The sequence below is a fragment of the Erithacus rubecula genome, assembly GCF_903797595.1.
Source record: "Erithacus rubecula genome assembly, contig: SUPER_Z_unloc_5, whole genome shotgun sequence".
Lineage (NCBI taxonomy): Eukaryota > Metazoa > Chordata > Aves > Passeriformes > Muscicapidae > Erithacus > Erithacus rubecula.
The window spans coordinates 1,945,812-1,969,225 of NW_027635819.1; the positions used below are offsets into that span (position 1 = coordinate 1,945,812).

General features: G+C 37.1%; 1 long non-coding RNA gene across 1 annotated transcript; it reads right to left on the minus strand.

Moving 5' to 3' along the window:
- Window positions 1-9,353: 9,353 nt before the first annotated feature.
- LOC306815037 lies at window positions 9,354-20,800 on the minus strand. Its single transcript, XR_013777306.1, has 3 exons — window positions 20,707-20,800; window positions 18,181-18,267; window positions 9,354-9,574 (listed from the first exon to the last, which is right to left on the minus strand). It is a non-coding gene; the product is annotated as an uncharacterized lncRNA (long non-coding RNA).
- Window positions 20,801-23,414: the final 2,614 nt, after the last annotated feature.

Below are 23,414 nucleotides of genomic sequence, written 5' to 3' on the forward strand. Positions count from 1 at the left end.
GGAGAAAGGAGAGAGAAGGTGTATAATAGAATAAATAGGACAAACAGGGACATATTCTTTCCCTTGGCATTTTATTGTTAAGAAACAACTGCCTTTTGGAATACTGTTTTCCAGTTTCCTTTGGGAAAGTGGTGAATCTCCCAGGAACTTCAATGGCACTTCCTGCAAGATTCCCCATGATTTTACTAAACATCTGGCCTCTGTGGTATGCAATTATACTGCTCTTTTCTCTCCATGCTGACCTCCAAGTTCATCTGCCTCTGACACGAGCAGCAGGAGAGAACAAGCAGCTCAGTACCGTGTGAAAAGAACATCGTGAAGCTGGAAGTTGCATGTAAAGTCATTATCAGGGCAAATGGAAACATTGGAGAGAGGCTCAGCGTGCAGCCTGGGAGAAAGACACTGCACAGATACTGAGTGGTGCCAGGTGTGCTGCTTTTTCACAGATCTTCTAATGTATAGATGGGGCAAAATGCCCTCATGAAGCATATTATTTTCTGAATTCTTCTGTGAAATTATGCTTACAGTTACAATTAGGGCCCAACAAAATAAAGACAGGAGGCAAGGGCTTTGGATTAAATCAAAGAATATAAGGTTTATTTAAGACAAACTGCTCACTAATACCTTTTACAACTGAAGAATGATGATAGAGAGGAACAATTCATTTGCATTGGCTCAAAAGTATATGCCAGAGGCCTCATTCTGTCAGAGACATGCACTTGTTAAGTGTTCCCTGTGATTAGGTGATTAACCCTTATAATATACCTCCAGCAAGTACACTTCTCTATGCAGCAACCCCCTCCCCAAGATAAATTACACCCACTCTGTGTTAATGTTCCTCTGTGGAGGGGGAGCAGGAAACATGGACCATTACTGAGAGTCACAGCAGAAGGAAGGATGCATTTGATATGCGTAACATCAGGTGCACAGAAAGGGCACATCTCTGTAATACTGCCTCAAGGGTGAAAATTGGACAGCCAGTGTCATCATTAATCTTGCAGCACTGTCTAAAACCGTACAGTCATTTAGTCCAACAAAGCCCTTCTTAACAGCCAGGATACATATTTGATTTTGATCCAGTGACAAATGTCTTTTGATGGCTTTCTGGCAGGCCAGTAACATGCTGGATTAAATATCTGTGAGGAAGCTGAACATGAGTCACTGTACAGGGATCTGAGTTCCAGATCCTTTTTGATAAGAACAGTAATTTTGTCACAAGGCACATCTGCAGAGAACTGTCTTTTCAGCCTACTGTGTAGCACCAATATTTACACATACTCCTGTAACTCTGTTAATAAATGAAGAATATGCCATCACCATAGTTTATTCCATGTAATTCAATCAATGTTTAAAAATTAATCTTGCACTAAGTTTTCAATTCAATGGTCTATTTGTGTACCATTGAGAAACAGACATCAGGTGGGCACTGATATCCCTTCAGCTCCTGAATAGTAAAAACAATATGAAAGAAAGCATAACTTTTTCTCCACTAAATCATCCTTTGAACATTAGGAATATGTTCACAGGAGTTAATTATGTTATGAATGTGCTAATGCAAGTGTTCTAGTCTTTAATCTTTCAAAAATATTTAGGAAGGGCTTTTATCTCCCCATGTAGAATTTATTTATGTAATTCTTTGCCACAGACCCAGCACGAACACACATTAAAACTCTTCATTTGGTCCTGTTGAAACATATACTTCTTTAAGAAAAAAACAAAAAAAACAAACACAAACCAAACAAAAAACTCAAAACTATCAAGAAGCATTGGCAAAAAAAAAGATATAAAATGGGACTAAAGCAGGAGTTTGCAAATATTTCAGACATTTTGGTAAAATCTCAGTTCTATTAACTACAGAACTGTGAAATCTCAGAATATGGCAAAACACAGTATAGATTTTATTTGCCTATTTATTCAACAGTTTGCACAGGAATAAGTACTTACGATGGCAACCCTTGTGTGACATGGAGAGAACTTTTCTTAGGACACAGATGCTACACATAAGGTATGTGGCTTGTGGATTTACACACTGCCCTATTCATAAACAGTGAAAATGACACCATCTTACCCTCAGTCAGGTATGTCTTGAAAACCATACTTCTGGAAAAGGACATTATTTATGTTACATATGAATAGTTACAGTTTGTGTGTTTAAGATGTGAATGCCTCTTTTTGGTTGTGCACCCACTGGAACACATAACATATCCTCACCTCCTTCAGTACTCTGCAAGGGTAATATTGAACTTAATGGCTACCAATGTGGGACAGCCTTGTGAACATCACAAATGGGACTTTTATTCATTTCCATAATGAATAGAGAATGTTTAAAGCCACTGCACATGCAGACAGCCTCATGAATCCACAAAAGTCCATAAATGGAGTGGTATAACTGGAAACAGATGATTAGGTGCTTGTGCACACTAAAACTTAGCAGAGAGGTATTTTTTTTTTAAGTGGGTACCTTTTGAATTAGGAGAAGAAAATATCTGAGCTGAATACATGTTCCTTTTTACAGTTGTTCACCCACCTGGGTGGTTGTGTGAATAAACGTGTGCAGAACCTCCATGAGCTGAGCTTATGGCTCCCAAGCAAAGGATTACTCATAAGAGGAGATATTTTTTTAACTCTGTATATACTCCCTCTTATCAGCCAGCTGTGGATATTTTCTTCTCTCCATCAAGCACCACTTACTTTTCCCACACAAATCCACATAGTCCTTCATCATATATTTGCCATCTGTGGAAAGCAGTTAACTCTCACTTTGTATGGAACCCAGTGACTATTCTTCCCTGGAAAGCTTTTCAAGTGCTGTCATGTATGGACTTCATCCCAAAGACTCTTTAGAGAAGGCAGTTGCTATTCCACACTGTTTTGTTCAAGAAGGATGGAAAGTGCACCCATCTACAGAGACAGTATGGGTAAATATGAGAGCAGAGTCCTTAGGTTAAGAACCAGTCACTCAGGGGCTTGAAAAAAATTAGTTGTGAAGGACCCACTACTCTCTCCACAACCTGTCTGACAATAAATCTGATTCACTGGGGACCACATAACCCTCCAAAACTCTAGAAATCAAACACTTTTCAAATCACAGACTTACATGACAGAACAAGGGTTTGTTGTGAATGTGCAGTGTGGTACACATGCAAATAATCAGTGGAGAGTTATTTAAAGTGTACATTCCTTGGTTTGTGACCATCTGTTTGTTCAGCACTGGGAGAGGGTTTAGTGCTGTGAAAAGTGAGAAGATTCTTTGATCCATCTAAAGGGTGCTATTCATAGAAGCTTCCATAACAAATAACAATGATATAACCCTGCAAAGTGTTCTTCTACCTATATTAGAATTTTTTTCCATGCAAATTTTCTGTTGCAATTTGCTTAAACTAGGAAATTTACAGATCACAGTGTGGAGATAAGGCATTTTCCTTTACCATCTCATTACTTAGAAGTGACATGTATTATTGTCACCCTGTTTGTGTTGCATTGGGAGATTTTAAATTCTCTCCTATGTAACAAACCATATTAGAAAAAAATACCCCAGGAAGTTTCCTGGAATTGCATAGACAAAGAGGATACTCCCTTCAGTTATTCTGAAGAATATCCTAGAAAATTCTCCCTTCTAACCTAGGCAGGTCTGAAAAGCCTCCAGTTGGAAACCAAAGCAAAGAACACTGGAGATAGAGAGGGGGCAAGCAAAGAGACATGATGACTACAAGCTTGTCTTCCTTATTTGCTGGGTTGTTTGCTCAGTGGAACAGTTTGAATTATCAGGTGAACTACTATAAATCATTGCCATTTTTCTAACACAAATTAAACCACTCAGAAAGGGATGCTTACTGTCATGGTCTGGCCACCATGTTCTTCCAAACAAATTAACTCCCATTCCAATCAAAACAAGACACTTACATACTTTCAGAAATACATCACGCTAAATCATTATTCTTCATATCCATTTGCACAAGCATGCGAAAAGCATTTTTATTATCACTCTTAAAGGCATAAGAAAATTCGAGCCAACAGTCACTGAGCATGTTTTAGGGAGGGTATGCATGTAGGAGAAAAATGGTTCAGTAATGACTAATAGGAGAAGGAAGATGGGTGAAAGACTTCTAATGCTATGGTGGTGGCTTTGATAAATTGCCACATAGAACAGCCAAGAGTGAGCACCAGAACTGAGTCTCCTGTTTCTCCAGGGGCTGTGCTAACAACCCCACCCCAGCTCTTGCTGGAATCAAACCTCTAAGTCATTAACTCCTCTGGTTGATTGACTGAAAAAAATCCTGCCCCAAAGAATGCTTTAATTTTTCATAATGTCTATGAGATGCCTAAAAGACCCCCACAAATAGCCAAGCCTTTATTCTAACACACATGGAAAGCTTTTATTCAAGTGGCTTTGTGATGGATGCAGTGTACTGGAGCTTCAAGGGAAAAATATCAAGACTAAATATGGATTCATCAGTTTCTAAAAAGCAGCCACATTTCCAAGAAAATGTATCTATCACTCTTTAGCAAAAATTACCTTTTCCCCATGTTTTTCATATGCAAGCAATAGGTGGTTGATTTAACAGATATAAGGATTAATATTAGTCATAAAAACATGTAAACTAAATACGTCTTCTTTAAAATCTGCCCTTTAAATCTCATTAGTTCAATCTGACACTGAAAGGGACCTGATTTTAAAATGATTTACACTGCACAGATTGTTTGTCCAGACTTCGAGTTCTTTTGTGAAATGAAAAACGTGAATATGAATTTAATATTTCTCAAATGAATAGGCATGGGGCTTGAAATTTTCCTTTGACAGAAGTAACTGCATTTTGTTTCAGTGTTAATAAATTCACTTTTGTAAGATTGTGGGGTTTTTTTCTTAGATCTATTCCTAGTTACTGCCCATCCTTCTCTGTGTAAAACTGTCTCCTCCATCAGAAAAAAACAGCAATATAAGCAGCCAAAGAACAAATATATAGGATTAGTACATTATGAAGAATAAAGAGCAGCTTTCAGCTCTCTCTCATGGATGATATTTATCACATTTCTCTCTACCCAGCTCCTAAAAACGGTAAGGAGATAAAGTAGGCTGGATGCATTTTTCCTGTATAGTGTGTTTTACAACAAAAATAATAGTAACAGAACTGGAAGATGATCCATACATTTTTCTTTTTTCAGTTTTTATTTTTCATGGAAATAAAAAAATATTCTCACCCTCCTCCAAAAAAAAAAAAAAAATAAAGGTGGTCTTAGATTTTTCTGTCTGTTATGCTAATATATTCATAGAAAAAGCTGGTGCTAAGGGCGGTTCTCCAATTAAGACAAATGAGGCACATTGAATTTCTCCCTCAGGGCACAGCAGGGGTGCTGGCAAAATCTACTTTATTCTTTCTGTCAGGGCTGAACTGGAAACAAAAGCATGAAAATTCAACACATCCACTTACAGAATAATAAAGGCTGTTGTTTAAAGCGTGAAGAGTTTTGGCACCCTTCTGGGGCCTTATGCAAATCATTCTTCCTCTCAACTGCTACCAAACCATCGGTCTTGGAAATTAAAGATGTACTTGGTCGGTTAACAGCTGAAAAGAGAAGAGCAGCCTGAAAGTCAATTAGATTTGTATTAAGCAAATAAATCAGGTCTGACTGATATTGGCTAAACTAAAATGCATTATTATGGTCTGACAGTAATTCTAATTTGATTGACAAATGTATGTAGTGTATTATTAAACTAAATGAAAGATGAGAATAATCCTATTATTTTTTTATGGAACAGCTTTCAAGCAAATAGCCTCCCCCGCCCCCAAAACACAATAAAGACCACCAACGTTGCATTGTTATCTACAGTATAGCTTAAAAAAACATAGAGGAGTGTGTTTTTTGAAATGTTATAGTAATACAAACAGAATATGACAATTTTGTACAGATACTTAGTGGGTCTGCCTAAATACAGTAATGCACGAAGCTAAGGTAATTTTTTTTTGTTGTTCTTTGTGTCTCCTTTTTACAGATAGCCTTATTCTGATAATGACATTGGTGTACACCATATGATAGTAAAAATGCTCTCCACCTTGCTTGGAGTGGTAGTGCTACCAACCACAGCACTAGCTGTAACAACAGCAGCATAACTTAAGCATATATTTGAACACAACAAAAGTGTTTAGCAAATATGAGGTAAATAAGAACAATATAGCTGTTAATCAAATGCTTTTTTTTTTTTTTTTTTTTTCACTCTTGAAGCAAACAAGCCAAGTATCAGCACAAGTAAAAGAACCTTCACAATTCAGAAAAATGCTAAAATCTGACCTTACAGGGTGGTGTAAACATGAGTATATGAACACAATTTAGAGAAAGAGCCATCTTTCAAGCACATGTAAAGCAGGATTTGTAATGTAAATATCTCTATAGGTGGCTCACCGCCTGTGCTTGTGTACTAACACCCAGTCTCTATGTCCCTGCCAAGGGTTTCCTTTCAGAAGCAAGGCACATGCAAAGACACTTGTGCAGTTGTGGGAGCCTGACAGTCAGAGCTTTATCACCCTTGCTACTTCCTGAGTATAAATTATTAATGCTGTGCATAGTTAGTTTTTCTTGTGAAAAGGAAAAGATACCACACTGCACTAATGTGGTCAGGAGCCAGGATCTGGCTTTCAAAGCCAGCATGAATCCCAGGCAGATCAGTGTTAACATTAAGACTCTGTGCACAGCAAACATCTTGGTAACCATTAAAATGGTGGCAGACTGTTTTATGTAACTGGCAATCCAGTAATTGCACAGTTTTGGTCAGAGCTTTTTGGGTTTAGGTTTTATATATCTGAAGAATATCACAGGAATTTAATAAAGAAAACATGTCAAATACTTCTTTGCCTCAAGATTTACTGCGTTCATGGTTTTGTGGAATCCTGTTTTTTAGAGATAACATATGGAAAACACAAACCAATGTGAGTGAATAAACATGGTGGTTCAGAGGGAAGTAGAAAAGAATTTTGGAAATGTCTTTTAAAGTCCAAACTCAAGGTTAGAGCTGGCAGAATACATCAAGAAAGTATTCATAAACATATGCTGGAATAAAAAATAACGTATCTACTTTGATGGTGTTCAGAGATGGTTTTATTTGTTTTCCATAAACATTTATACAAGTGACTTTTTTTGTTTGTTTCATTTTCAGGAATGTTAATTGAAAGCAAAGAGCTGGGCAGTAGCCATGAGAATTACTGAAGTAAACTTTTTTCCCTGAAGTGAACAGGAAACTTCTTTTGAAAAAGAGAATAATAAAAAAATGGTTGGTAAAAAAAAGAATTTATAAACTTTCTGTGTTTATGGCTCTGCATGAAATCATGACACTGCTCCTTTTCCATCTGATGTGCTTTATTATGGGATATCATTAGCGTAGAAAAAAAACAGTTTATGTTTTTAAAGTTTTTTTTTTTTCCTTCTGCCTTCAAAAAGGCTTCTTATTCATCTGCCTCAGGATTTTAAAACCACAAAATCAGACTCTAATATTGGAAGGGTGAGAGCTTTGGAGGTATCCCTAGAGCTGCCCCTTTGCCTAATCTGGTCATCCAAAATCTCTTCACAGGGTTCCAGTTCAGTGATAGTCTGCTTGAAATGCCGGTCAACTACCACATCCCCCTGGTCACCTCAGTGGTGCTAATTATTTGTGGGAGTGATAATTTTTGAAGGAAAAAAAAGGAAAAAACAAAGGAAAAAACCAAAACAATGATGAGATACTTTATCTGAGTCCATACAGTAAAGCAAAACATTAATTGACATGTTAATTGAGTCACTTCCCTACATGTAGTTTTGATAAATTTATACAGACAGTGTACATACACACTGGCATTCCAGAGATAACTGTTTTTGAGCACTGGTACTGGTCTTTAACAAGGAGATATTGGCAATTAGCACTGAGCACGCAGAGCAGGGGGGGCTGAACTCCAAGTGATGCAACAAGATTTAGGTAAATTTGGTTCATTCCATTATGATCAGTGCTGGTTTTGAATATCAGGGTTCCTTTGCCATGCATTGGTGTACAAGCTGGGAGGGGAGCAAGGCAGAATTTTGTTCTCCCCAAGGTGCTCCTGCTCCTGTGGTGAGTCTACACTTAGCCAGGAAATTTTGCTTACGTAGTGCAGGCAGTCTACCTTTTCTCCTTTGCATCTCATACCTCAAAGACATGTCCTGCTATTTCTTAACAATGGTAGACCCACACAGGGATTTAAAAAAAAAAAAAAAATGGAAGAAAAAGTTTTCTTTATTTTGCTTTCAGTTGTGACTGACACTCTCCTGGAAAGGAGAAAGGTCAGCTGCTTGAACTGAGTCTTTCACCTATAATAAATACAGGAACAAAACAAAAGAACCCTGAAATTAAGTAGAAGAAATGAAGTCTTGTGAGAATATTACTCAAAAAAAGGTCCAAGATGAAGATTTTCCTACTTCTGAGTTTAATGACAAAACAACTGCATTGCATTTTATTATTATCAGACATAAATTGAAAAAAAAGAAAAAAAGAAAAATATTCATCCAGTATATTGTGTCACAGTAATGTCACAGTAATAATTCTTGGCAAGTCACAGATTTACAGAAGGTTTGATTTTGGAAGGGACATCTGGATCTCACCCAGTTGAAACCATCTGCTCAAACCAGGATCAGATAGATCAGGCTGCTCAGGGCTTTGCATATCTCCAAAGATGCTGGTTTGCAACCACTCCAGGCAACTTGTTGCACTGTTTGGTCATTCTCATATTAGAAAAAACCAATAAAATTGAAATTTTCTGACTTTCAGTTTGTTCTCTATACCTTTGGTCCAGTCATTGGGCACCACTGCTCCACCTTCCTGAGCTCCCTCTGCTCTCCAGTGTTTTTTCACAAGGATGAGATTCCCCCATTCTTTTCTTTTGCAGGTGACCAGTCCCAGCTGCCTTGGCCACTCCTCACATGTTGTGTACTATGAGCCCTTTAGCCACCCACCCTTTGCTGGATTGACTCCACTGTGTCCATGTGCTAGTGCTGGGAAGCCCAGGCTGGACCCAGCACTTCTGAAATAATGAGCAGGAGAGAAGGATCACCTCCCCTGACCTGCTGGCAGCTCCTCCTGCAGAGCCCAGAAGGCACCACGTGCTGCAGATTTCCAAATAACAGGAGATGTACACACACACACTGAATGTTCCTTGACGATCTTTGGTAGTCACCTCTGAAATGTGATCCACTAAACCCTTATTTTCCACAAACTCATGAACAGAAAGGCATTTAGTTAATGGAAAGTAGAAAGAAATCTTCAACAACCTCATGTGAGCACACACCAGTTATTTGGGAGGTGATGCCTGTGCATCATTTCCAGCCTGTCTACAGGCAGTGCAGCTCATCCAGGATGGAAAGAGAATGGAGGGGACACTTTGCCACTTCTGGTACCTGGACCTCACGTTTGGAGCTAAAGAAGTTTTCACAGCAGGTCTATTTTCTTCTATTACTGCTACTTAGCTGGTGATGAAGGAAAGGTTATTAAAAATCTCCTTCTCATCCATCTCTGTGCAGACTCTTCAGTCCCCTCTAACACTGAGATGGAGACTTCTTAGGGCTCTTATCCTGCACTCTAAAAGGAAAAAAACACAATACCCTCTTTACCACATCAGCTTTTAAATAAAAATTTCACACATATTATTAAGAAAACACCCAAAGACAAGAATGGATGAAATGGCAGGCAGTCGGGTTAGTTCTAATTTTTTCCCATATTTGGCAAAAAAATCTTCTAGTACTTCAATTTCAAGCTGATTATCACTTGTCAGAAACTGTGTTGAGCAAATCCCAATGAAGGCCTGATGTAATTAAGCTTCAGATTTCCAGGTCAGTCATGTATATATATACACATATATACATATAATACTTTCAAGTCATAAAAGCACAAAACAATGAACTGAATGTGTTTTGCACTTTCTACATATTTTAGCCTTATTTTATTCTTTTCTTTCTAGCTAAAATTTTAGAGATTGATATACAGGTATTTTTTCTCTTTGACTAATCTGGTTTAAATACTTTAAATTAGAAATATATAAATCTAAACTTTAACCCGTATTTAATAATGTCCAATACAAGCAATGCTTTGATAAATACAAAGTAAAAATGAAGAGAAAATTAAGCTAATATGTAACATTTCAGCTGCCATAGTTTCATTAATAAGTTAAATACAGTACTTCTCCAAAATAGATGGGAAAATATAGACAAACTCTTCCTTTTTTTTCCCAGAAGCACGCTCTTCTCACTTCTAAAATAGAGACTGGGTACTATTTTAATGAGATTTCTGATTGGAGGCTTCAAAACCAATGACAACAGTTCATTTAGTAAAGTAGCAATTAACATTGAGGGAGTTATATTTGCCTTCTGGGTTTTTAAAACTTTGAAAGCTATTTTAAAAATATATATTCTTAAGATAATATTCTTTTAAAATGACTGTCCATGCTTTTATGTTTAATAAGCTGAAGACTTGCAGTTTAAGGTAAATAATGCAATAATACTGTGGACCTCAGGATACCAAATGTGTCTCTTATAACTATATAAATAATGCATGATTATATGATCACTTTCTGATGGTAATTCCCCTTCTTAAAGCTGCGTATTAAAGCGACAGTAGATTTTTTCCTCTCACACATATATTTATGAATTATATTTAATTTTCTTTCTAGCCTATTACTAAAATGTTTTTGTAGGCATGCCAAAATTAGCAACTTTCTATTAACATCAGATAGTTTAAAAAATATACATGACATATCTACCAAAAATCTAATAGTAGTGGTATAATGTGGTTTCACCACTTCTTTTCATTTTACTTTATTTAATTTTTTTTGCCTTTAGTGAATTGCACTTGATTTAATGTACTTGCATTACTTGCAAAAAATATTTTAAATATTTGCTGAAATGGCTGGACTTGTGGTATGGGTAAGATGGTAGAATTATTTACGATAATTTTAAAATAATTTTAAAAACAGAGGATATTCTCATGCCTGTTTTCCAAGAAGCTAGATAACCCATTTTCACAGGGAGGTACATATCAGGGTGGAAGTAAAGTTCCAGCTGAAGGGGAATCCCAAAGTTAGTTCTTAGGTGGTGTGGTTTTTAGGAAACCTTTACCTTCAGAGAAAAATTGAAATAAAACACAAACTTGTGATATGGACGTTTCAGGTAATGGAAAAATAAGACAGGCTATAAGTGAATTCTAAGTATGATCTCGTGGTCAGTGTGCCAACTGCCTGAAAAGCATCAGTTTGGTGTTTTTCCCCAATTGTCTGTTGATAGATGGGATTCATAGAACTTAAAATAGCAGACTTGGAAAAGAAACATTTAGTTTCTTGTAACCTTTTTTCAATTTTAGCTTTTCTCAGAACTTTATAAACACTGTTGAATCTAATGAATCAGATCTCAGTGGTGTGTAACACCAAGAAAAGTAGTTTGTGGATTGTACTGGTAAATGACCCAATTATGAAAGAGACAGTTTAGCAGAAGTAGAGAAGAACAGTCCTTGCTAAAAGAGTGTACCAGAGCCTTTGCAGTGTCAGGATAGACCCTTCCCTGATAATTATTAAAGTATTATGGCTTCTGGCAATGCTAAATGTGGGGTGCACCAATGTGAGAGGGCACCACCAAGCGAGACCAATTGTCTATTTTCTGTTGGTGTCTCAACACAGTGGTGTGATTTATAAGGTCTGGCCAGAGCAGAAGTGAGAAAATGAGGATATCCACTCCCAAGCTTCCCACTTGAAACTTATGAAAAATCTATTTGTAGTTCATATTTTCTAGATATTACATACATTCCTTTTTTGTAAACATGTACAAGTAAAAACAACTAAAGAATATGTTTTTTTAAAAAAGGTCAATGCTTTCCAAGAAGGAAGTATAATATAATATATAATGTAACATAATGCAATGTGACCTGCCTAGTGCAACCCAAATTTCACTTGAGTCACAGTGAACAACACAATCCAGGACATCTTTTAATGTGAAATATAAAATTTGTCTCCTGTGCCTCAGCTTTCCTGGACTCTAATGCTTCTTTTATCCATTTCTTAAAGGACTCCCCTATATTAGATTTCTGTAGTGCTAAAAGTGGTCAAAGGGAAGTGATTTCTTCCTCAGCTTCCTAGATTAATCAGATAGAACTTTTGTGGAGTTAGTACCAACTTCCTGAAGTTAGTCAGTAAAGAAAGCTCTTTAAATGTATAGCCATTCTGAATTCTTGAAACCCTCTGAGAATGAGAAACCAAGTGATCTGACACATATTAATGTGGGAATGGTCACTCAACTAATTGTTTCTCCACAGAACCATAGAAGTTGCTGCCATTGCATCTCTGCATCCCTCTTGAGACCAGAGAAGGTGAAGGTGCTAAAGAGAGGCTGTAAATCTGTTCATACTTCAATGGATAGAACTGAAAATTTTTTATCCTCTCCATTGGTTATGGGTGACAAATAATATTCAATTTGCTTAAATTGCGTATCATATACGTACTTAAGCTATTCAGGCAATGGACAAAATTACCAATTTAAAGTTCAGGGTTTCCAAATCACTTCATACTCTGTAATATTTCCATTAAGATTAAAATATCTGGGAAGAACTTTTAAAATCATGTAACACTTTCTAAAGAAAGAAATAAAGGTTCAGGCATCTGATTAAGAGTGACTCCAAAGCTAATCTACTAAAAAGGCAGGGTAGAGGTGGGGGAAGAATAATAAAGGAGTGCAGAATGATTTACTGAAACTATTTCTATGGTTTAGGTTTTTGGTACCAGGACTAAAATAACAGTGGTCAAGGATCCTCAGGAAGAATGTTTATTCTGAATTACTGGTGTCTGGCAAATTTTAACTCAAGTTACTTTTGGGGCATTGCAAAATGAGGCATCTATTTTAAAATTGTTGTTATCTCCCCACATTCCTCAGCTCTCCCAAAAGTGTGGAATGGCTATTCTGGAAAGGAAAAAAATAAAAATAAATTAGAAGGTCGGCTCCTACTATATTTTTGCAGCTGGATATTCAGCATGCTCGTGGAATGCATCTGCAAATACACCATGCTTCTTCCACAGTTGGGAAGTGATATTTCAGAACAAGCTATTGTAAAACAATACTCCATTTTCTGTGGTTTGGGAAGAAGCCAACACAAAATTTAGATTTCTTCCTTTTTCATATACGAACTCTGTAATAAACAAAACTAACTCCATAAAGCAGATTTACAATGCTGCCTTTGTGTGGGGTTCAGCACAACTACAAAATATTACGTTGCGCAAAATTAATGCTGCTGAAAATATATGTTGCCAGCAGCTTGGATAATTACAAGGAAAGGCAGTTAGTAATGAATTCCTTTAACTCTGAATTCAAATCTCAGGACTGAATGTTGCCCATTATTGCAGTTCAAAGGCAACTATCTCTAGAATTGTTCTTTTAATGTTTGCTCGATGGTTTTAGTTGTTCTTTTCTTGTAGGCACACAATTGTTGTCTTGATCTTTGTGATAAAAAGAGCTACACTGCAGCTTTGTAGTGAATCCAGTTGGCTTGGTAATGTGCCCGTAGTCAGAATTCCAAAGTGGGAAGACAAAAGCTTAGAAAATATAAGGCTGAGAGCTGTTTGTTCAGGGCTGTGGGAATCTAACACAGACCTACGAAACCAGTGAGCTCTCTCTGTTACATCCACATTCATAAAGTAACCATCCAGTCCTACCCTTTTGTCTTTTCTCAAACCAGACTTATAACCACACTTTAAGCAAATGTGGCAACTTCTTTGTATCTCTGCTCCTATCAAAATTCTCAACGTGCTATAATTCTTTCCCTTCATGTTAAAGGTCCATTAGCTTAGTTTGTACAAAGTTGCATTTACTTCCCTTAATAACTGTGCATCAACACAAAAGGTTTCACTTAAAGAGACAAAAGCAAAAGCTGCTTTTAAAACCAAGTGTCAGTTTTCACAGGGTCACAAATTGCATTCCAAAGATATTTTATAAGGGTTTCCAGAAATAATTTTAGAATGCGTGTCTGTCATTTATATCTTAATTGAAAACATAGAATTTCTAGGCTATATCCGTGTAATCTGTTGCATCTGTAGATCTCAAAGGATGCTGTAAAATGCCCTGTAAAAACTGAGGCACAGAGATCATGTTCCAAGCCAGAGACAGAACGAGGAACAAAACATGGGGCTGGCAATGGCAGCTCCACCACGTCTTGCTATGCTGCTACACTGAAATGCAAAACAGGAGCAGAGGAGCTAGCAGAAGGACACAGGGAGGAAGGGTGAGCGAGGCTTGGCTCCCTCCTCAGCAGCTGGAGCAGCAGCTTGCTGCTGGTGGCCTTTCAGTGCAACAGCAGCTGCTGACTCCAGTGACAGAATGACAGCTAGAGCAAACGTGTGGCTGCCATTCCAGATGAATGATATTTGGCTGGGACATTGTGGCAAGATTTACACCTACAAGAACCTTTGGAAAATATGCAAGCAACCAATACTATATAAGTCTATTTAGTCAAGATGAACTGAGAAGGGGTCAGCAAAGCCAAGGAAATATTAGTCACATTGCTTCAGAGGAGAGGCGAGTTGTCCTTCTCAAGATGTCCAGAAGACTGACAGGCAAATGTTACAGCAAGGGCAAGAGACTAGCATTTCCTCAAGCAACAGGAAAAAGTCCTGAGGGATCAAACCTTTCTAGAAACAGGCGTTGCCTGTGGCACAGGCATAAAGCGTAGAGTGTTTCTCTTCTCTGAGTCATAGAACAAGGTGGGGACCTTGAAGATTATAAATTATATGATAAAGTAAGAACCTCTACCCTTTTTCTTTTTCTTTCCTTTTCTGAAACCAAATATGACTCAACACATCATCACAAAGTTATGCAGTTATGTTAAAAGATACAGGTGAGATGAGGGAGGGTGGCAGTGGTGACACCTCACTCCCCTGACAGATGACAGGATATTTCCTTCACGCACAGGGCTATCAATAACTACTGCCTGTGGCTTAGAACACCCTTCTGATTGCAGGAGCAATTCTTTACTTTAGACCAACTTTTGTCACAGTGACCTGTGCAGCTGCTCAGCTGTTCAGTCACCCAAAACCTGTTTCCATTGCTCTTCCTACAGTGCATAGTCAGTGAGAGGGCAAACATGCACAACATTGTGGGCACAAGCAGAAATCAGCTGTCCTCAGGAAGGCTGGAGGGTCAGTGCACTTGCATTTAGACTATGGTCAGGTTGTATAATAGATCCTTAGAGGGCATTCCTTGTGAGGCTTTGACTGCTGAGCACATGGGTTGGACAATAATGAGTTTCAGATTGTTAGCAGAATCCTGTTACTAGCTGATGAAGAAAACTTGGGAATGGCCCCGGGTAAACTTCAAGAAGATCAGGTAGGGTCCATTAGCAACGCATCTCTCCTTTGGTTAAGTGTAAAACATGAAGATGCCCTACTATCTTTCAACAGAACCAAATGTCTGGCTTTTAACAGCAGATCTTTAATGGCATTTCTTCTGTTTTAATTCACTAGAAGCAAATTCTAAAAAAAACCTGCTAATGTTCAAGAAGCTTTTTATATTGAGCTAAGTCCTGATTGCTCTGCAGAATGCAACTTTCAAGTAAATTTCACTAGCAGTGTTCAGACTTTTCTGCTTAGAAACAGATGAGTGGGTAATGCTACCAAAGAATTTGAGGAAAAATATTGTCACAGAAAGTAATATTGGGAGGAGATCTTTGAATTTGACCCTTCTGCTGCTTTCCTGAATTTATAGTATCTGTACCAAGTAAAACCTTGGTTTTGTGTATTTGAACTGAAATAGCAAAGATAATGGCAGAATAGAGGCATTTATTAATGTTGCATCAAACAATTCACCTGGTATTTCATGAGGAGTTGATTGTGATTGAAAGTGTTATTTCATGCCTACTCAATGAACTGTATAAAAATGTCTGTAAGAAGTCTATTGGTAAGAAGTAACTTTTCCTCTTCAGTTCAGATATCTTAAACCTGATTTATGGATGGCCTAAAATACTCATTGTTCTCTATGAAGTGTTTATTTTCAAATGTTTCACTTGTACCATCCAGGCCTGTTCAAAATGAACTATCCCTGTGGGTTTTTCTGTTTAATTCTGAAAACCTGGATCAGGTTGGATCATGGAAAAAGAAAACATCATTTGACACTTCAGTTGGATAGGTAGCTTTAAAATTGTGACCAAAAAGCTATTGGTTCCTAGCCACACAAGAATAATATTTTCTGCATTAAAACTGAAATATGATTGCATGTTGAATAGTTTCTTTGTTTACTATTTTAGCAAACAGTCGTCCAATTTTTTGACAATAATCTGTAATACATCTTCCTGAAGTTTCTGGTATATTTGTACCTCAACCAATTTCTGTCTGCAATTTTACAGTTGTTCACAATCATAAACAATTATCATCCCCCTCCCTCTCAATTAGAGCATAGCACTATGACATAGTACTCAAGGCTCAAAAAGCACTTGGAGCTAATTTGTCAGAAGAACAGGTACCCATACATGCAATACTAAAGCAATTCACACATGGAATCCTTTGCCACTATCTAGCTATTTTATTGGTACTTTGTATTGCTCTCCTTTAATTCCCCATAGTTTCTTTAAGAACTTGCCTTGTGCTATTCTCCTCTGCTCACAAATACTACTCTGAATAAGCACTCTGAAAAATTCAGGGTCCATGAATACTCATGGAACTCTCCAAGAGTTTGTTAAAGACCTCTTTAGGATTTCTTTCAAATCCTTCTATGAGGAGCACACGAATAGGAGGTTATCTCCTCCTAGGTCATTAAGTCCAACCAGCTATCATTGTGCTATGTCCTCTTTCTTGGTTCCTTCTTTTCAAATTTATCAATCTGTTTGAAGCTCTTGCTCATATTATTTGTATTGAACAACTAGGTCACCTTGGCAAACTAACAGTCATGATAGGTAAGATTATCCATCCTTTGGTAATACATATAATTTTCTAAACAGAGATCGTTAATAGAGCAGGAAGTAGCTTAAAGATGCCGACTGAATTTACTTCTCTCTTACTTTTCTCCCTCCATCAATTCCTTCCTCTAGAATTTGTTCTAAAGCTTTGCAAGTTCTTCAAATTAATTATGGTCTTAATGCTCTCCTTCTTAAATAGAAGCCTTTATTTGCATTTTGTGCACTGGCCATCCCTCAAATTGGCTAATATATTTTAAAACACCCCTCTTAGTAATGGAACTGCAGCTTCCTAGTGGGAATCTGCGAGAACCATGCTGGAAAGTATCTGGTCTATTTGTCTCAAGAAGCACAAGGGTCAATATATAATCTACCCTGATAGCTGTGAGATTTTCTTCCATGCCACGGAAACATTTTTTTTTCAACTCAAACATTTTTTCAGCAAATTGTTTCCTGCAAACAGTTACTTCCATTTTAGCTAACACTAAGTATATGTGTTTAGTTTTTTTCATTATCAAATTGAAGAATCAATTATTCACTGAGGTTTTTATTTGAATTATAAATTTAAAATCTGGTTCTTATGTATCAGTGCAAAATAAGTAAGATAATCTTTATAATTCACTGCCCAATTATTGTACATGATTGTGAGCATACACAGCTACATAATATAAAATGACGTTCAGAATTATAATTTTTCTATTTAAAATATTTTAAGGTGATCTTTGAAAAAGAAAGCTTACAGCTGCCTATCAATCCCAGACTTAATTGACTCTAGAAATCTTAAACTGCCAAGGATCTCTCCCTTTCTACAAAGATAAGTGACTAAAAAAGAAAATCCAGTTCTAACACTCCCTTGTCTCTCTACAGGATTTTATTACTAAAAGCAGGACTGATACTTGAGCTGACATTTTTTTTCCATCCATAGTCGAGATTACTGAGCATGGTAATGCTTGGACTGCTGCAGACTGAGTTCATCAATCCTCTGAGATTCATCTCCTGTTATCTCATTGGTGTCAAATATTGTTTAGAAATCCGTTCAGGTGACTTATTATACGGGAACATCTACAATGTATTTCCCCCAAAGATCTATAACAGTTCTCTTTTCCTCTATTATGACTGCAACTTTTGTGTTTTTACAATTACTTCCCTGTGTAAATCATTTTGTCTAAAGAATCATACATCTAAACAGGAAATAAGAATTTCAGAAGTAGTATGCCATGAATATTGCAAAAGAAAACAAAGGAATAGATAATAAAGACCCCCACCCTTACTGATCTAGGTTGCAGGTGCTGGAGAATATATTTTCTTCAGAGCATCCAGATCAAGATGCTCCACTTGGAAGTACATTTTGGGTACTGCTATGAATGTTTGGAACACAGATATTGAATATTCCTCCAAATAATGTGCTAGACGAAAGTACATTTTAGCATTTAAGTTCATGTGCATTTGAAAGTAACAATAAAGCAACACAGCAAAGACAGAACTGCAAATCCAAATGCAATATGTGGGGCATTCCATGTTTATATTATTAAAAGCTTTTAAGACACCATGCTGAATTAACAGGCATTTGAGATATTAACAGGCATCTTCTTAAAGATGTTTATAATATATAAGTATACAAACATTAAGAACCCTATGCTTTTTTTTTTTTTTTTTTTTTTTTTTTTTTTTTTCTGAGTAGAAGAATATTAAAATAACATAAGCACAAAGATTCTGGGGTAAGAGAATCAGTTGCAGTTTTGAAATCATGTTCTGCCCTTAAACAGAAGAATATCATTCACTCTGTACTGAGTCATTATGTTGTATGCTTCTAGAAAATACATGTATGCATGCTTATTAACATTTTTTAATTCAAATTTTTATTCAAATATAAATCGCTCACTGACTGCATCTGTTTCTGTCAAATACACAGATATTTCTCTTTATGATGCCCTTCCTGCACCAGAGATCCCTGAGCTCATTCATGACACTTGACATTAATCACATGCACAGATCAACAAAGACTTTGCTTCCATATAAAAACTAATTTAGAACATATTTCTAAATTATGGCTTGTTATTGCAGTCAATTTAATTAGCTAGTTAATGACAATATCTGTTCATAATCCAAGTAGTCAAAAATATCAAGTTCAGTAATTAGACCATATGATTTCTTAACAACTCAATCTTATAATGGAAAAGTGATGTGCTTTAAGTCAATTTGCTTCTAATACTCTTCTATATTCAAAATTAGAAATTCCTAGGTGTATTCTTTTGACATTCAAAGCTTGAAAAAAATATTTGGGTTAGAAAACTCATCTCCCCTCTGTATTCTACATTAAATTGCATGTAAGCTATATTTCATTGTCTATCATTTTTCCAGACCTTTCTGACTGTATCCTATTTATCTAAATAGTGGGCTGAAGAATCCACTATAAAACAACTGCAAATATTTAATTTTTGTTAGACAACTGTAATGATAAAACAATTACAGGCTACTGTAGCAAGTAATATTGGACCGTGTTATCAACACAGACACAGAACATTATTTCAATGGATATGACAAAGGAAAGCATAGTTTAACAGTTAAGACTGTTTTAAAAAATCCCCCACAAACCTAACAAAGACAGTACCACAAATCCAAACTGACACTTATAGTAACCCATGGCAATGAAAAAAAATCCTGTCAAAAAAGCATTAGAATAAGCTAATTTCATTTCTCCCAGCTGCCTGCCTTTCAATTCTTTATCCCTGCTATCAGGTTTGAATAAATTTCATCTCTCACACTACAAGTAATGAGCAGGCAATGACTTATGAAGCAAAGAGACCAAGTTGAGACAGAATTAGAATACAATTTTAATGAGACAGAGCTGAGAAAGTGGAAGTGTTACTCTTTTGACAGACTTGGCAAAATACCCAACATTATTTCAAATGCTCTTTCCTCTCTATAGAGAAACTGTCATTTTTTGAAAAAATGGGACTACTCAGGAGAATACTTTTAGGGGTATATTGTTAATGTGATTTAAGTAAAGAACAAGTTATTAAAGAATTTGCTTTAAAGAAGACCAAATAGGACTTAAATTAAAATACATTATAAGTCACACTGGGTGACAGACAAATACAGGACAACTGATTCTCTGCTCTTCTGGTACCCTTCCTGAGGACCAGTCTTTCCAAAATTGTCCTGTGGCCATCTGAATAACACTACATCTTCGTTCAGGTGTCTAGAGATGGAATACTCATAATTATGCTCACAAGACTTTGCACTTTCTAGGTCTGACGACTCTGTCTCTGCCACCACTCCACACCAACAATGTCAAAAGAGAACGAGGCCTCAAAAAATTGAGTCTCTCTGCCAGATAGGAAAAAAAAAAAGTCAAGAAAGGCAAGCAATCTCACAAAAATTATTTTATGAAACTAGCAGAAATTTATCCCAAAATCTCGTCTCAAAAACAGATGCATTTAATATGGGAATGAATTCTGACATTCAGAAAATGTGAGGGGAGACAATGAAGCACAGTGGCTTCGAACCCAGCTAAAAATAAAAAAATGTGTATTTTATGCACATGACAAAATAAAACGAAAGACCAACAACATGGTTTTTTTCTAACTTTGACTAAGTATTATGAGCATATCCTTTGTGCCCTTCCTTCAAATGTTATGTAAAAACCATCTGCCAAATTGATCTGTTAATGGAACAAATTGAAAGAATAGTAACTATGTAAATATTAACTGTACAAGCAGTGCTTTATTTCCTACCCAAATCCCTACCTAAACTGCACTGTTCTCACACATGCCTGCTCCATACTTCTTTCTTACCTTAAGCTGCAAGCCAAGTGTAGAGAGCAGGTTAAGCCTGCTTGTTTCAGGGCCTGAGACTCTGTCTAGGCTGCCTTTTCCTGACAAACCTGAGATCATCCTGGTTTCACTCCAAGACAGCTGGAGGCAAGCCAGCTCTGATCTAAAAACTGTGTAACTGCTTTAGTGCCTCTTAGTAGGGCTTATTAGCTTGGGCTCAGAGCCATGCTAATGTGGTTACACAGCTTCTAGTCTGGACCAAGTTCAGGTCTGGTTGGTTTGGAGAGAGTTCTTTTTTGCCTGCTTTCAGTTGTGCAGACACAGCCTGACAAAACCACCCTTTGTCACTTCTTAGCACACCAAAACAAATGGATAAGAATGAAAATCTTTTACTTACTTTTATTAAAAATCTTATGTAATGTTAGGAAACAAATTGGCAAATCATACTACATAAAAAAGTGCATAGAAAGGTTATGAAGGAAAAAAACCCCTCAGATGCAACATTAAATTTCACAGAAATGCAAGATTAACAAGTAGTAGCTTTAATCAAAGCATGGTTATACTTTTCCCACACTAAAATAAACACATTTACAGTCTCAAACAAGGCATAATTCAATATTTCTGACATTCATTTTATCTGCACTCCCTACCCAAGATTAGCAGTTTTAAAGGATATGACAAAGACATTCATCCTCTGTATGAAGCTAAAGGTTTAGAGTAGGCTGTACAAATTTAAGGCCTCTTCCTTTCAGGACTCTTAGTTCAAAATGGAATTACTCCCTCTCCTTTATTTACCTGAAACAAGTGTGACTGTGGTAAATATTGACAGTTATGCTGTTGAGGCTGGAGAAGTTTTATTTCATTATTACATGTGTTGTTAAATGCCAGAGTTATGCAAGTCAGTAAGAAGACAGTCATCTGCCTCCTTAACCTTACAGGAGAGCTTTCAACTGGTTTGAGTGTGCATTCTGGAAAATGTAGCAAGTTGTACAGGCACAGTCAGTAATTTTCTTTTATGAGAGTACTCTACTGAAAGCAGCTGAAGATGTCACATTTTCATTTCTTTCCCTGAAACCTCCTTCCCAGAAGAATTTTTCAATGCCATCATCTCAGCTACTTGGAGCAAAGTGCATCCTGATTTTGCCCTTGTGTTTTCAGTACTTTCTCCAAATACAGAGAACTGTGTACTAACTCAGTTCTCGGAAAATTGATGCAATTGGATTTGTCTTTTGCTGAAGAAAACCAGGGAGAATTCTGAGAAGGGAGAAAACAGGCAGTGTGAAAGATAAATACACTCTATAATAGGATGGTGGAGATTTGCTTCACAGAGATATTTATTTTTGCTTCATGGTTAGCAGCAATCTTCATTCTTAGCAAATTATGCCCACAGATACTGCATGCACAAATGCATTGCTGGTGAAAGGGCTAATGAATGGTGTGATGGGAAGGCCATTGTTAGCTGGCCCTGGAGAAGGGAGGCCACATCTCACCTGGTAGATTAGAGATGGCCCCTGCGTGGCCATAAACAGATTTACCCTTTCAAACTGCTCATTCCAGAGAAAAGAAACTCATTTTACCACAGCTGTCAGAAGCCCCTATAGCCAACCAGTCAATTAGATCAACCTGCAGAAGACAGTTATCTATTGCTGTACAAAGCACCCAGCTCCCAATTCTGACTTGAAGGAAATCAGCAGTGCAGATAATCTGATCTGGATTAAAAAAAAAATCTGAGAGAGACAGTGTTATACACAGCTGCACATGTTAGATATTAGATTTTCTGGTGAACAGTCCTCTGGCACGAGTGGTCAAATTTGTCTAACTGTGCAAAACCACACTGAAAGTTAAACAGAGTGGCAACTTTTCCATACTTTTTCAGGTTTTTTTCTGTATTTTTTTTTTCCCCATAAATTGTTTAACTTTATCCTGCCATGATGCTCTTACCTTGCACAATGCAACAGTCCTGCCTGCCAAGCAGACACATTATAGTTTGATGTCTCACATGACAAAGGGAAGGAAAAGCATATATTGCCTCAGGGCCTTCTTAAGGCAAAACACTTTCTTAATCTTTGCCACAGGAATATAGAACAGTCAGAGAAGAGTTACGAAATACTAAATGATAAAGAGTGTAGAGGGAAAACTGAAGTAAATCCATCTCCCAGATCTTTAGTCTTTGAGAACCTGAGATTAGGTACTTCTGGCATGTTTCCTTTACCAGCCCTGAGATAACCTGATTATATGTCCAAATCCTTAAAACATTCTGAAGTTTGTGTTTGCTCCTCAGCTGCTTCCAAGCAAACAGGGGTTTGTGCTGTCACAAGACATTCCTGGTGGAAATTTACTGAAAGTCATCCAGAGGCAATGATCCCCCAGACCTATCCATGCTGTGAGGTGGTTGGAGTCACAGCCTTGTACTCACAGCCTGCTGGGGTGCCTCCTGACAATGGGCTGAGACAATGCCTGTGTTTGGAATGTGTCCTGATGGCTCAACCAAGGCACAGGATCCACATGTATATAGGATATGCCCTTTGCAAAGACTCAGAATTTATGGTTCAGTAGTTCTGAAAGACAAAGCAAAGTTTGGAATACGAAGTAAAAAAGCCAACTGACAAACAAATAAATAAGCAGCAACTCATAACTAACAAAGCCCACCCACAAATAATGCTGGTTTTAGGTGCTATTTCTGTCGTATTTGGTTTCTATTCACAGTTATCAGTGTCTGGAATTCCTCA